Below are 14,545 nucleotides of genomic sequence, written 5' to 3' on the forward strand. Positions count from 1 at the left end.
AAAAAAAAGAGGCAAGCCCACTGGCCTGACCTAGACTTCGCCGGGTACCTCCTCCCGCTGGACTCTGCAGCAGCCTTCACAGTTGGTAAAGCACAGGTGCAGAGTATTTGAGGCGGGAAAACAATTTCACCGCAGAGACACCGCAGAGACAGACTAGGGACCTTCGGCTAGGGACCTGCACGCGGGGCAGCCGGAGCGGCTCCCCGGCTCCCCGGGACCGCGGGCCCTGGAAGAGCCGTGCAAAGGCCGGGGCGGCGGCTCCTGCCGGGTCCCCGCGGCCTGAACAACCCCGCGGGGCCCAGAGGGCCCCGGAGCGTCTCTTACCTCACCCGCCCCGCGGGGCCGCGCTCCGCAAAGCCCGGGCGGCGAGGCCCGACGGCGGCCGGGTCGCGGCGAGAGGAGAAGCGGGGCCGGGGCCGGGGCCGGGGACCGCCGAGGAGAAAGTTCCGGGGAAGCCGCGCCGCGACCTTCCGCGCTTTACGGCCCCCAACAAGGGTACGGCGGGCGCGCGACCTCGAGCACGCACGCGACGCCGTGACGTCACGGCGCGGAGACCCCGCCCCTCCGCGTGGGCTTGTTTGGGTCTCGCGAGGCTCCGCCCCCGAGATGGAGAGGGGCCGGCCGCCTGGGCAGGCGCCCTAGGTTTTATTTTTATCTTTTTTGCTTGTGGTACCGCGGATTCCGCCTGGAGGCATTCTGCCTGCGAACTACACCCCAGCCCTAGGGTATTTCTTATTTGGAAATAGGGTCTCTTAATTTGCCGAGAGCCTCGCTAACCTGCAAGGCTGGCTTCCAATCTGCAGTCCTCCTGTCCCAGCCTCTCTCGTGCTGTGATTGCCCTGCTTCCCTGGGGTTTGGTTTTGTTTTTATGGTCATGGGGATTGAACCCGGGGGCATTCTATTTCCGAGCTATACCCTCAGCCCTATTTTATTTCTTTTCTTTTTTTTTTTCTTTCTTTTTTTTTTTTTTTTTTTTTGGTGGTACTGAAGTTCCTGGAAGCCCTTCTACCTCCGGGCTACACTCCCAGACCTATTTTTACATTTTTATCTGGAAACAGGGTCTCCTAAGCCAGCGTGCGAGGCTGGCTTCGAACCTGCGCGATCCTCCTGTCTCTGCCTCCCAAGCGCGGGGATTACAAGCGTGCGTCACCACGCCCGGCTATTTTATTTCTTATTTTGAAACAAGGTCTCACTAAGTTGCTGAGGCTAATGGCGAACCTGCGATCCTCCTGTCCTGGGCACAGGGATTTAAAACTCCGACCTCCTAGACTTGGGCACGGTGGCTCATCCTTGTAATCCCAGTACTTGGGAGCCTGAGACAGGAGGATCACAGGTTTGAAGACAGCCTCAACAATTTAGCGAGACCATGTTTAATTTTAAAATAATGATAATAATGAGCCGGGCGTGGTGGCGCAAGCTTGTAATCCCCGCGCTTGGGAGGCGGAGACAGGAAGATCACCCAGGTTCGAAGCCAGTTGTGCTGGTTTAAGAGACCCTGTTTCCAAAAAAAAGTATAAAATAGGTCTGGGAGTGTAGCCCAGAGGTAGAAGGGCTGCCACGAACTCCAGTACCATCAATAATAATAATTAATACTAATAATAAACCGAGCGTGGTGGTGCACACTTGTAATCCTAATACTTGAGAGGCCAAGACAGAGGATCGCGGTTCTCAATCTGCCTCAGATACCTTGCAACGCATTGAGACCCTATTTCAAAATAAAAAATAGGGCTGGTTGTAGCTTGGAGGTCGAATGCCCCTGGTTTCCATCCCCAGACACGCAAAAAAATAAAAATAAAGAATGAAAGCTGGACATGGTGGCGCACTCTTGTAATCCCAGCATTTGGGAGGCTGAGACCAGAAGCCTCAGCTACTTAGTGAGGCCCTCTGCAACTCAGTGAGACCTGGTTTCAAAATAAAGAATAAAAAATAGGGCAGGGGGTGTAGCTTGGAGGTCAAATTTCTCTGGGTTCCATCCCCAGAACCACAAAAATAAATAAATAAATAAATAAATAAATAAATAAATAAATAAATATAAAGAATGAAAATAGGGGGTGTAACTCAGAGGTAGAAAGCCCTTGGGTTCAATCCCCAGTACCAAAAAACAAAACAAAACAAAAAAACCCACAAAGAACTGGGATCTCTGGCCCCTGTCTTTTCTGCAAAGCTGGGCAGCAAGTCTCTCTGGACTGGGAAGCACAAGGGGTCTATGCCAAGTGGTTCCTTGGCCCAAAGATGCAGTCAATCTGGAGCATAAAACGGCCCCTGGACCAATCTGTTCTGTTGCCTGGTACTCCCTCTGGGCTGTCCTTGGCAAGGCTGGAGCACAGCCAGACCTTCGAGGCTGAGCAGACCTGGGTTCCCTGCCAATCTCACCCTCTGCACTTTCCCAGCTTGTCTGGGCTCAGAGGAGGAGCATTCCCTGGAGCCTCAGAGATGTCCCCCATCCACAGCCACCATCACCCTACCATCACAGGACACCATTCCTTTCCTTCACAGACTCATCACTATCTTACATATTTAAATGTTGCCTTTCCCAATAGTGCGAGTCCATCTCTGACTTCTGACAAAGACCCTTGGTCTCATGCACAGCAGTATTCTCAGCACCTGGACAGATGCCGGGCACGTCATCCAGTCCATTGGCACCCTGTACCTTGGGCCACACATGCTCCCCGGGTCCCGTTCTTTGGATTCAAGCCCATCTTCACACACAAGCCAATCCTGGGTTGTATTGGCCAGGAGGTGTCAGGGTACAGCACCGCACGAGGAAGGGGGTGTCTTCTGTCCTTAGAGAGTGGCAATAAAGCTCCAGGGACTCTGTATCACCCTGCGGTTCCGCAGCCTCCATAGATTATCCCCGCTCACTGGCCAGCGAACTTCAGGAGCCCGTCCAGGTGAGGCCTGGCTGCCGGAGGGCTCAGCCCCTACCATCGCTCTGCTGATAAATGAACATTCGAGGCATCGGCCTCGTGTGCTAGATGAATCCTTTCATATTTATCTAAAGGTTTAGCTGATTGTCTACAAAAGAAAAGAGACTGACCCATCAGGGAGACTCTTGGGGAAGCCATTTCTGATCCCCAGATGGAGCAGTTTCAGGAGAAAGCTGTCACATATTTTTGCATGACCCATCTGGCTGGTGCCATTCCAGGCATATAAAGTTGTCTGCAGGGATAGTGGATGAAGTGGAGACATCTGAGGTGTGTAGTGATGCACACCTGTAATCCCAGTACTTTGGAGGCCAAGATAGCATAGACTCTCAGGAACCTAGCCAAGACACTGTTTCCAAAACAAAAAACAAGCAAACAAACAAACCAGCTAGGGGATGTAGCTTGGATGTAAAATCTCCCTGGGGTCAGCCGGGCATGGTGGCACAAGCTTGTAATCCCTGCACTTGGGAGGCTGAGACAGGAGGATCGCACAGGTTCGAAGCCAGCCTCAGCTACTTAGTGAGGCTCTCAGTAACTTAGTGAGACCCTGTTTCCAAATAAAGTATAAAATAGGCCTGGGAGTATAGCCCGGAGGTAGAAAAGCCACTGGGTTCCACCCCTAGTGCCACAAAAATAAAATAAAATGCTAAATCCAAAGTCTCTCCATTGTCAATGAGTTTTGTCCTTTGTAGTTTCTTAGAATCACTTGCACACTCTTGAGTGTATGTTTTTATACTTTCAGCTTTTTCCATAAAACAGCAGAGTTGTTCTTAAATAATCCCAACTTCTGGGTACTCACCATCCCTTGAAAAATCAAACTTTTGCCGGGCGTGGTGGCGCACGCTTGTAATCCCCATGCTTGGGAGGCAGAGACAGGAGGATCGCGCTGGTTCGGAGCCAGCCTCGTTGCCCTAAGAAACCCTGTTTCCAAATTTTTAAAATATATAAAATAGGTCTGGGAGTGTAGCCCGGAGGTAGAAGGGCTCCCAGAAACCCCAGTACCACCAAAAAAAAAAAAAAAAAAGAAAAGAAAAATCAAACTTTTTTTTGTTTTGGTGGTACTGGGAATTGAACCCTGAGCATTTTACCACTGAGCTACTCAAGCCCTCCAGCCCACCTTTTTAGTTTTGGAAACAAAGCTCACTAAGTTACTATATGCTCGCCTCAAACCTGCAATCCTCCTTTTTCAGCATTCCAAATACTGGGATTACAGGTGTGTGCCACTGTGGCTGGCTACAGAATCAAACTTTTTTTTTTTTTTTTTCCTGCGGTACTGGGAATGGAACCCAGGGGCATTCTACCTCCAAGCTACACCCCCAGCCCTATTCTTTCTTTCTCTTTCTTTCTTTCTTTCTTTCTTTCTTTCTTTCTTTCTTTCTTTCTTTCTTTCTTTTGGTGGTACTGGGGTTCCTGGAAACCCTTCTACCTCCGGGCTACACTCCCAGACCTATTTTTATATTTTTTTATTTGGAAACAGGATCTCTTAAGCTAGCGCGGCTGGATTCGAACCTGCACGATACTCCTGTCTCAGCCTCCCAAGCTCAGGGATTACAGGTGTGCGCTAGCACGCCCTGCTTTATTCTTTATTTTGAAGCCGGGTCTCACTGAGTTGCTTAGGCTGGCCACGGACCGCAATCCTCTGGTCTTGGGATCCCAAATGCTGGGATTACAAGCACGCACCACCATGCCAGGCTTGTAGAATCAAACATTTTTAATAAACTGGTTTTTTTTTTTCCAGTACTGGGATTGAACCAGGGACACTCTACTACTGAGCTACATTTCCAGCTCTTTTTATTTTATTTCATTTTGAGACAGAGTCTCACTAAATAGCCTAGGCTGACCTTGAAGGGCTCATCCTCCAGCCTCAGCCTTCCAAATAGCTGGGATACAGGCTTGTGCCACCATTTCAGCTCCCAGATAAATTTTCTTAAAAGATCTGAATGCACTTAACTTTTTAGCCTTTGCAACCATCTCTGCCTTCTTGTTTTTCTGTCTGTCAGGCCAGAGATGGCAAGAGGAAGAGAGAATATTATCAGCATGTGTTTCAAAAGATCAATGCTAGAAGCCGGGTGTGGTGGTGCACGCTTGTAATCCCCGCGTTTGGGAGGCTGAGACGGGAGGATCACACAGGTTTGAAGCCAGCCTCAGCTACTTGGTGAGGCTCTCAGCAACTTAGTGAGACCCTGTTTCAAAATAAAATATAAAATAGGGCTGGGAGTATAACTCGGAAGTAGAAAGCCTCTGGGTTCCACCCCCAGTACCACACACAAAAAAAGATCAATGCCAGGATTTCCTTTCTACACGGAGACCTAGAGCTTGGAGGTCTTTTGCTAAGCCAGTTCTAGTGTCTTACACTCCAGAATATCAAAGAGGAGGTAGGAGAAATGAGAGAGAAGGAAAGAAGGAAGTCTTGGGTCCCCTGCTCCCCACGGCCTCCCCTTCCTCAGAGCAAATGGGCGTGGGGTAGACTTGCTGCAGCTCATTTCAGCCAGGGCTGTCTAGTTCCCGCTTCTCTCTGGTCAACTCTTGGCGTGTATAAAACAGCATGGTAATGATCCCAAAGATCTGTAACTCGTGTGTGTTCTAAGTACGCAGTGTAACTCAGCCCCTTGCTGTTCCCGTGCAGAGTCAGCGTGTTGTCCTGAAAGCATTCCAGGCTCTTCAGTAAATGTCATCTTGTCTAGAGAGCCCGGGCAGCTTTGGACACAGCTTTGGACACGCAGGGTGACCGAGCATTTCTACACCCTGGGAATGGAGTGTAAACACCGCGTGCTGTATTTCTAGCCAGCTGTTTCAATAAACATTTTCTTCTTATGTTACCAGGTGTGTAAATGACACAGACATTTTAGTTTCTCTTGCCATGCCCGCTTGTGAAATGTCCCTCATGTGCAGTGACTTACTTGGTGTGGTATGTTATTTGCAATCACTAGGATTAACAGTGTACATAAAAAACACTTAGATGCAGAACTGTAACGCTGGGCGTGGTGGCGCATACTTGTAATCCTAGCATTTGGGGGCGGAGAACAGAGGATCGAGGTTCACGGCCCTCAGCTACTTAGGCTCTTTGCAACTCAGTGAGACTCTGTTTCAAAATAAAGAATAAAGAAATTGGGCTGGGGGTGTAGCTCGAAGGTACAATGTCCCTGGGTTCCATCCCGAGTATAAATAAATAAATAAATAAGCCAGGCATGGTGGCTCACGCTTGTAATCTCATCATTTGGGAGGCTGAGACAAGAGGATTGCGCAGGTTCAAAGCCAGCCTCAGCTACTTAGTGAAGCCCGTTGCAACTCAGTGAGACCCTGTTTCAAAATAAAGAATAAAAAATAGGGCTGGGAGTGTCACTCAGAGGTAGAATGCCCCTGGGTTCCATCCCATAATAATAATAATAATAATAATAATAATAATAAATAATTAGATGCAGAACTGCGCCCAGGTCCCTGAGTCATCTCATTCAAAGATCATTGAAGCTGAGTGTGGTGGCACAAAACTGTAACACAGTACTTGGGAGACTGAGACAGGAGGATTGCAGGTTTGAAGCCAGCCTCAGCAGTTTAGTGATGCTTTCAGTAACTTAGTGAGACTCTGTTTCCAAATAAAATATAAAAAATAGGTCTGGGGATAGCCCAGAGGTAGAAGGCCCCTGGATTTCATCTCCAGTAAAAAAAAAAAAAAAAAAAAAAAAAAAAAAAAAAAAAAAAGTTATTGAGAAGCTGGGCTTGGTAGTGGCACACACTTGTAATCCCAGTCCTTTGGAGGCTGAGACAGGAGGATTACAGGTTCACAGCCAGCCTCAACAATGTAGCAGAGATCTCAAAACTTGGGGAGACCCTGTTTCCAAATAAATAAAATCTGTCTGGGGAAGTAGCTTGTAGGTAGAATGCCTCTAGGTTCAATCCCCAGTACCAAAAAAAAAGTAATTAAGGAAAATTTTTAAAATATATCATCCTCTGTAATCTTAATTTTTTTTGCAGTACTAGAAACAGTCTACCTCCTAGCTATACCCCTAGCTTTATTTTATTCTTTATTTTGAAACAGGGTCTCACTAAGTTGTGAAGGGCCTCACTAAGTAGTTGAGGCTGCCTGCAAACCTACGATCCTCCTGTCTCAGCTTCTCAAGTACTAGGATTACAAACATGTGCCACCATGCCCAGCTTTAATCTTATATCTTTTTGTGTGTGGTACTGGGGATTAAATCCAGGAACATTCTATCTCTGAGCTACATCCCCAGGCCTCCTTTTTTTATCATCTATTTATTGAGCTATAACTCTAGCCTGATATTTAATTTCTTATTTGGAAACAGGGTCTCACTAGGTTACAGGCATACATCACTATACTTGGCCAACTGCCAATTTTTTTTGTGTGTGTGTGGGTCTGGGGATGGAACCCAGAGGCATTTGACCTCCAAGCTACACCCCCTGTCCAATTTTTTATTCTCTATTTTAAAACAGGGTCTCACTAAGCTGCAGAGGGCCTCACTAAGTAGCTGAGGCTGTCCGCGAACCGCAATCCTCCGGTCTCAGCCTCATGAATGCTGGTATTACAAGCTGTGCCACCACGCCCGGCTGCCTACTGCAAATTTTGAAGTCAATCTTTTAAGCCAGGTACGGTGGCACACACATGTAATCCCAGTACTTCGGGGGCTGAGGCAGGGAGAATTCAGGTTGAAGACTAGCCTCAGTAAATTAGCAAAACCCTTGGCAATATAGTGGACCCTGTTTCAAAATAAAAAATAAGGTAGGACACGGTGGTGCACGCTTGTAATCCCAGTTCTTGGGAGGATGAGACAGGATGATCACAAGTTCGAAGCCAGCCTCAGCTACTTAGTGACACTTTCTGCAAATTAGTGAGTCCCTGTTTCAAAATAAAGAAATAAAAATAGGGCTAGAGGTGTAGCTTGGAGGTAGAATGCCCCTGGGTTCAATACACAGTACCACAATAAATAAATAAATATGAAATAAAATATGGTCAGGGTGTAACCCAGCAGTAGAATGCCTCTGGGTTCAATCCTCAGCACCAGAACTAGGCATGGTGTCATACACCTGTAATCCCAGTACTTGGGAGGCTGAGACAAGAGGATTGCAGGATAGAGCAAGTAGTGAGACTTCCATTAAACTAGTGAAACTATTTCAAAATAAAAATAAAATAGGGCGCCGGGCGTGGTGGCGTACGCTTGTAATCCCCGCGCTTGGGAGGCGGAGACAGGAGGATCGCGCAGGTTCGAAGCCAGCCACGCTGGCTTAAGAGACCCTGTTTCCAAATAAAATATAAAAATTAGGTCTGGGAGTGTAGCCCGGAGGTAGAAGGGTTTCCAGGAACCCCAATACTACCCAATAAATAAATAAATAAATAAATAAATAAATAAATAAATAAAATAGAGCTGGGAGTATAGCTCAGAGGTAGAATGCCCCTGGTTTCAATGCCCAGTACCACAAAAAGAAAGAAAGAGGGGAGAGAGAGAGAGAGAGAGAAAGAATTCACAGGACGACTTCCGGGAAGATGGCAACCGAGAAAAGCTGGGCTTAAGAGCCCCGCTACAACCAATCTCCATTACCACAAAATCAGTGCCTTTCATAGCCAGAAAACACCATCACCAGAGAAACAAAAAATCACCAGTCTCCAGAGAGAAAGCAGACTGAGAACAGAGCTCAGAGCCACAGAGGAGATACACCGGCCTCACGCCTGAGGACGCGGCAGCAGCGCCATACTGCCGGCGGCAGTGGCGACTTCACCAGACGGCTACAGCAAGCCGAGGTGAGCCACTGCGGAACAGCCTGGCGGGATTTCTCGCCGCAGGTAAAATCTAAAGCTCCCAGTGGCTGAGCTCAGCACACGCTGCAGGGATTCAGAGTGGAAATCAAAACCAAGAAGAAATACGCCAGCCTCACGGCCGAGGGTGTAGCAGCGGCGCCATATTGCCACCGGCGGCAGCAGCAGATAATTCACCGAATCCAGTACAGCTACATCTGCGTACTCAAGAACAGTGAGTCAAATTGCGGGCCACAGAGGAGAAATCCCAGTACTGTACTCCCTGGGACTTGACCCAGTGGGGGAGGGGCGGTGGCAGAGATATCACACAATAGGAGAAAGGAGCAACCTGGCACCCCCCACAGTCTAAAGCAGCCTCTTCCCCCCTCCTTTCTCCTCCTTTAGGTTGTCTTGTTTGCTCCTCTATAGGATTTCCTTTTTCAAGAGTTCCTTCTATGACCCATTTCTCCCTAACTCTCACATATTAGGGAAAGCATCTGATTTCTTATGTTTTGTGACTGACTAATTTCACTTACCATAATGTCCTCCAGTTCCATCCATTTCCCTGAAAATGATGTAATTGAGGGTTTTTTTGATGGCTGAGTACAATTCCATTGTGTACATATCCCACAGTTTTGTAATCCATTCATCTGTTGATGGACATCTTGGCTGGTTCCATAGTCTGACTATGGTGAATTGTGCAGCTATGAACATAGATACACATGCATTAGTATGGTAGTTTGGCTTCCTATCTTTTGGGTAGATACCCAGAAGTGGTATTGCTGGATCAAATGGTAGATTTTTTCTCATTCTTCTGAGGATTCTCCATACTGTTTTCCAAAGTGGTTGCACTAATTTGCAATCCCACCAACAATGTCTTAGAGTTCCCACTTCTCCACATCCTCGCTAGCATCTGTTGTTGTTTGTGTTTTGAATGATTGCCATTCTAGTTGGAGTTAGGTGAAATCTCAGGGTAGTTCCAGTGATGTTGAGCATTTTTTCATGCATTTATTGGCCATTTGAATTTCTTCTTTTGTGAAGTGTCTATTTAGTTCATTTGCCCATTTTGTTATTGGATGCTTTATTTTCTTAGTGTTGAGTTTCTTGAGTTCTCTGTATATTCTAGATATTAGTCCTCTATCGGTGGTGTAGGTGGCAAAAATCTGTGCAAGTCCCTGGGAGTGCAGTACTGGGATTTCTCCTCTAGGGGCCACAATTTGACTCACGGTTGTTGAGTGCGCTGATGGAGCTGTAGTGGACTCGGTGAATTCGCTGCTGCCGCTGCTGGCAGTATAGCACTACTACCACGCCCTCAGCCGTGAGGCTGGCGTATTTCTTCTCTGGTTTTGAGCTCCACTCTGAGTCCCTGCAGGGTGTGCCGAGCCCAGCCCTTGGGAGCTTTAGACATTTCTTGCGCCGAAAAAGCTGCTGACTGCTGCCCGGCTGTTCCCCAACTGTTCACCTCGGCTCACTGTCCACCTCTCCCCTCTGGAGCCTGGTGGCTGGTTGAGTGCATTGGTTTGGAGCCATCTGGTGGACTCACTGCTGCTGCCGGCAGTAAGGCACTGCTGCTGCGTCCTCGGCCGTGAAGGTGGCATATTTCTTCTCTGGTTTTGAGCTCTGGTCTGAGTCCCTGCAGGATGTGCTGAGCCCGGCCCTTGGGAGCTTTTGACGCTCCTTGCGCCGAAAAAACTGCTGACTGCTGCCCGGCTGTTCAGCAGCTGCTCACCTCAGCTCACTGTCCACCCCTCCTCTCTGGAGCCTGGTGGCTGGTTGAGTGCGTCAGTCTGGAGAAGTCCGGTGAACTCACCGCTACCGCTGGCAATAAAGCGCTACTGCTGTGTCCTCTGCCGTGAGGCCAGCGTACCTCCTCTCTGGATTTAAGCTCTGTTCTGAGTCTCCTCCCTCTGTTCTGAGGCTCCAGCCACGGCACTGCGGGCTGGTTTCTTTCTGGTGTCTCGTTTTTCCAGCCCTCTTTTTCTCTGTCCCTTGTATTTACAGTTTTTATTTCTTTGCTGATGTTGTTTTCTGCCTCTGAAATGCGCTGATTTTGTGGTAATAGAGGTCGATTGTTAGCGGGACTCGTAAGCGCCGCTTTTCTCCGTCGCCATCTTCCCAGAAGTTCCTTTTTTTTTTTAATTCTTTAATTTGAAACAGGGTCTCACTGAGTTGCGAAGGCCTCACTAAGTAGCTGAGGCTGGCCTCAAACCTGGATCCTCCTGTGTCAGCCTCCCAAGTACTGGAATTATAAGCATGCACCAGCACACCCAGCTCATTGCCCCTTTCTGATGTGACTTTATATGCCTCCTATACTGGTTCTATACATCCAGAGGAGGTACACCCCCAGCCCTCTTTTATTTTTATTTGAAATTAGGTTCCCGCTAGGCTGATGAGAGTGTCACTACTTGCTGAGGCTTTTAAACCTGTGATCCTCCTATCTCAGCCTCCCAAGTACCAGGATTCCAGGCGCGCTCCACCACCACTGGCTTGACTGGGTATCTTGGAAACTGCCGCACCTGGCTATGTGTCTGCACTTAATAGATGATTAAGTGATGGGGAAGAGTGAAGAGAAACATCTTTAAAATGTTTTTAAGTGTTTGGGATGATTATTTGCCAATCTTTAGAACAGGGATCTGGTAGGAGCTGCCTCACAGACCAGACAGGTTGGCTAAATGACTTTGTCCACGTATGTGAGCCAGTAGGTGGCGCTGGGCACCGTGCATTGAGGTTCTGGGTTCACCTGACCCCTTTCATTAGTGGATGTTTCATCAGGATTAGGAACCCGAGTCACACTATAAAGTCTCCTTTATTTTATTTTATTTTTTCATTTTTTGCAGTACTGGGCATGGAACCCAGGAGCATTCTACCTACGAGCTAGATGCCCAGCCCTACTTTTTATTCTTTATTTTTGAAAGAGGGTCTTGCTGAGTTGCAAAGGGCCTCACTAAGTAGCTGAGGCTGAGGTAGTTTTGTTGTTGTTGTTTTTTGTTTTTGCGGTACTGGGGATGGAGCCCAAGGGCATTCCACCTCTTATCTACATCCCGAGCCCTATTTTTTATTTTATTTATGTATTTATGTATTTATTTATTTATTTATTTAGTGATACTGGGGGTGGAATCCAGAGGCTTTCTACCTCCGGGCTATACTCCCAGACCTATTTGATACTTTATTTGGAAACAGGGTCTCACTAAGTTGCTGAGAGCCTCACTCAGTAGCTGAGGCTGGCTTCGAACCTGTGCGATCCTCCTGTCTCAGCCTCTCAAGCGCGGGGATTACAAGCGTGCGCCACCACGCCTGGTTTATTATTCTTTATTTTGAAACAGGGTTTTACTGAGTTGCAAAGGGCCTCACTAAGTAGCTGAGGCTGTCCTTGAACCACGAACCTCCTGTCTCAGCTTCCCATATGCTGGGATTTCAAGTGTGTGCCACCACGCCCAGCTATAAAGTCTCCTTTTAGTGTGGCCTCTATGGAACAGCAGGGAGGGCCACAAGGTCCTTGGGAAGCCTTGAAAAAGCACTGCGCCCCTTCTACAGATGGCTGTATCCATGAAACCTCTACAGTTAGGGGCCCTCAGACCCTGAGTGGGACGTCACCCCCTCAGGCCCCTCAGGAGCCCAACTCATCCTGGTTGGTGAGGAGCATTCTGAGAAATATAACCAAAAGGATAAGGAGAGGAGAGGAGAGGAGAGGAGAGAAGACATTTATTTTTATTTTTATTTATTTATTTATTTATTTTTTTGTGGTACTGGGGTTCCTGGAAGCCCTTCTACCTCTGGGCTACACTCCCAGACCTATTTTTACATTTTTTTCATTTTGGAAACAGGGTCTCCTTAGCCAGCGCGCGCGGCTGGCTTCGAACCTGCGCGATCCTCCTGTCTCTGCCTCCCAAGCGTGGGGATTACAAGCGTGCACCACCACGCCCGGCTAGAGAAAGACATTTATTAGCCGGGCGTGGTGGCGCACGCTTGTAATCCCAGCATTCGGGAGGCTGAGACCAGAGGATCGTGGTTCGCGGACAGCCTCAGCTATTTAGTGAGGTCCTCTGCAACTCAGTGAGACCCAGTTTCAAAATAAAGAATAAAAAATAGGGCAGGGGGTGTAGTTCGGAAGTCCAATGCCCCTGGGTTCAATCCCCAGACCTGCAAAAAAAAAAAAAAAAGACATTTATTTTAAGGATGGAGTTCAGGTTATTGAATCTGGCAAGCCTGAAATCTGTAGAACAAGCCAGCTTAGAGAAGAGCTAAATATGCCATTTCAAGTTCCAAGTCGTGTGTGAGAGAGAGAGAGAGTGTGTGTGTGTGTGTGTGTGTGTGTGTGTGTGTGTGTGTGTGTATGAGACTAGGGACTGAACTCAGAGGCATTTAACTTCAAGGCTCCCAGCCCTATTTCTAAATTTAATTTTATTATTATTATTATTATTTTTTTTTTTTTTTTGGTGGTACCGGGGTTCCTGGAAACCCTTCTACCTCCGGGTTACACTCCCAAACACCAATTTTTAAAAAAATATTTTAAAATTTGGAAACAAGGTCTCTTAAACCAGCGCAGCTGGCTTCGAACCTGTGCGATCCTCCAGTCTCCGCCTCCCAAGTGCGGGGATTACAAGCATGCGCCACCACGCCCGGCTCTATTTTTTATTCTTTATTTTGAAACAGGGTCTCACTGACTTGCAAAGGGTCTTACTAAATAGCTGAGGCTGCCTGTGAACCGCGATCCTCCTGTCTGAGCCTCCCAACTACGAGGACTACAAGCTCATACCACCACGCCCCTTCTACAGGCTTCTTCTTCTTCTTTTTTTTTTTTTTTTCAGGGTAGCTTAGTCTTTTTCCTTAAGGCCTTCCACTGATTGGATAAGGTCCATCCATATTATACATATATATGTATATATGTATATATAATTGGGCCTACTCAAAAGCTACTAATTTTAAGTTGGGAATGGTGGCACAGTCCAGTAAATCCCAGTATTTTGGGGGCTGAAACAGATTCTAAGCCAGCCTCAGCAATTTAAGGAGACTTTGTTTTAAAAGAAAAAAAAATAAGCTAGGCATGGTGGTGCACATTTGTAATCCCAGTACTTGGGAGGCTGAGACAGGAGGATTGAAGGCTCGAAGCCAGCCCTAGCAACTCAGTGAGGCCCTCTGCAACTTAGTAAGATCCTGTTTAAAATAAAAATATAACATAGGGCTGGGGTGTAACTCAGAAGAAGAATGCCAGCCTGGCGTGGTGGCACACATTTGTAATCCCAGAATTCAGGAGGCTGAGACCGGAGGATCGTGGACAGCCTCAGCTACTTATTGAGGCTCTTTGCAACTTAGTGAGATCCTGTTTCAAAATAAAAAATAAAAAATAGGGTAGGGGGTAGCTCGGAGGTCGAATGCCCCTGGGTTCCATCCCCAGACCCAAAAAAAAAAAAAAAAAAAAAGAAGATGACGAAGTAGAATGCCCCTGGGTTCAATCACCAACACCGAAAAATAAAAAAATAAAAAATGGCTAGGAAGCCAGACGTGGTGGTGCACACTTGTAATCCCAGCATTTGGGAGGCTGAGACAGGAGAATCATGGTTCACAGGACAGCCTCAGCTACTTAGCAAGACCCTTTGCAGCTTAGTGAGACCTTGTTTCAAAATAAAGAATCAAAAATAGGGATGGTGGTGTGGCTCAGAGGTAGGATGCCCCTGGGTTCAATCTCCAGTATCACACACATATACAAAAGGTGGCTATGATTTAGCATTGCTGGGACCCATCCCTTTTTTTTTTTTTTTTTTTTTTTCAGTGCTGGGTATGGAGCTCAGGGGCATTCTACCTTCGAACCACACCCCCAGCCCTATTTTTTATTCTTTATTTTGAAACAGGGTCTCACTGAGTTGCAGAGGGCCTC

Source organism: Muscardinus avellanarius (genome assembly GCF_963383645.1).
Source record: "Muscardinus avellanarius genome assembly, chromosome: 10".
Lineage (NCBI taxonomy): Eukaryota > Metazoa > Chordata > Mammalia > Rodentia > Gliridae > Muscardinus > Muscardinus avellanarius.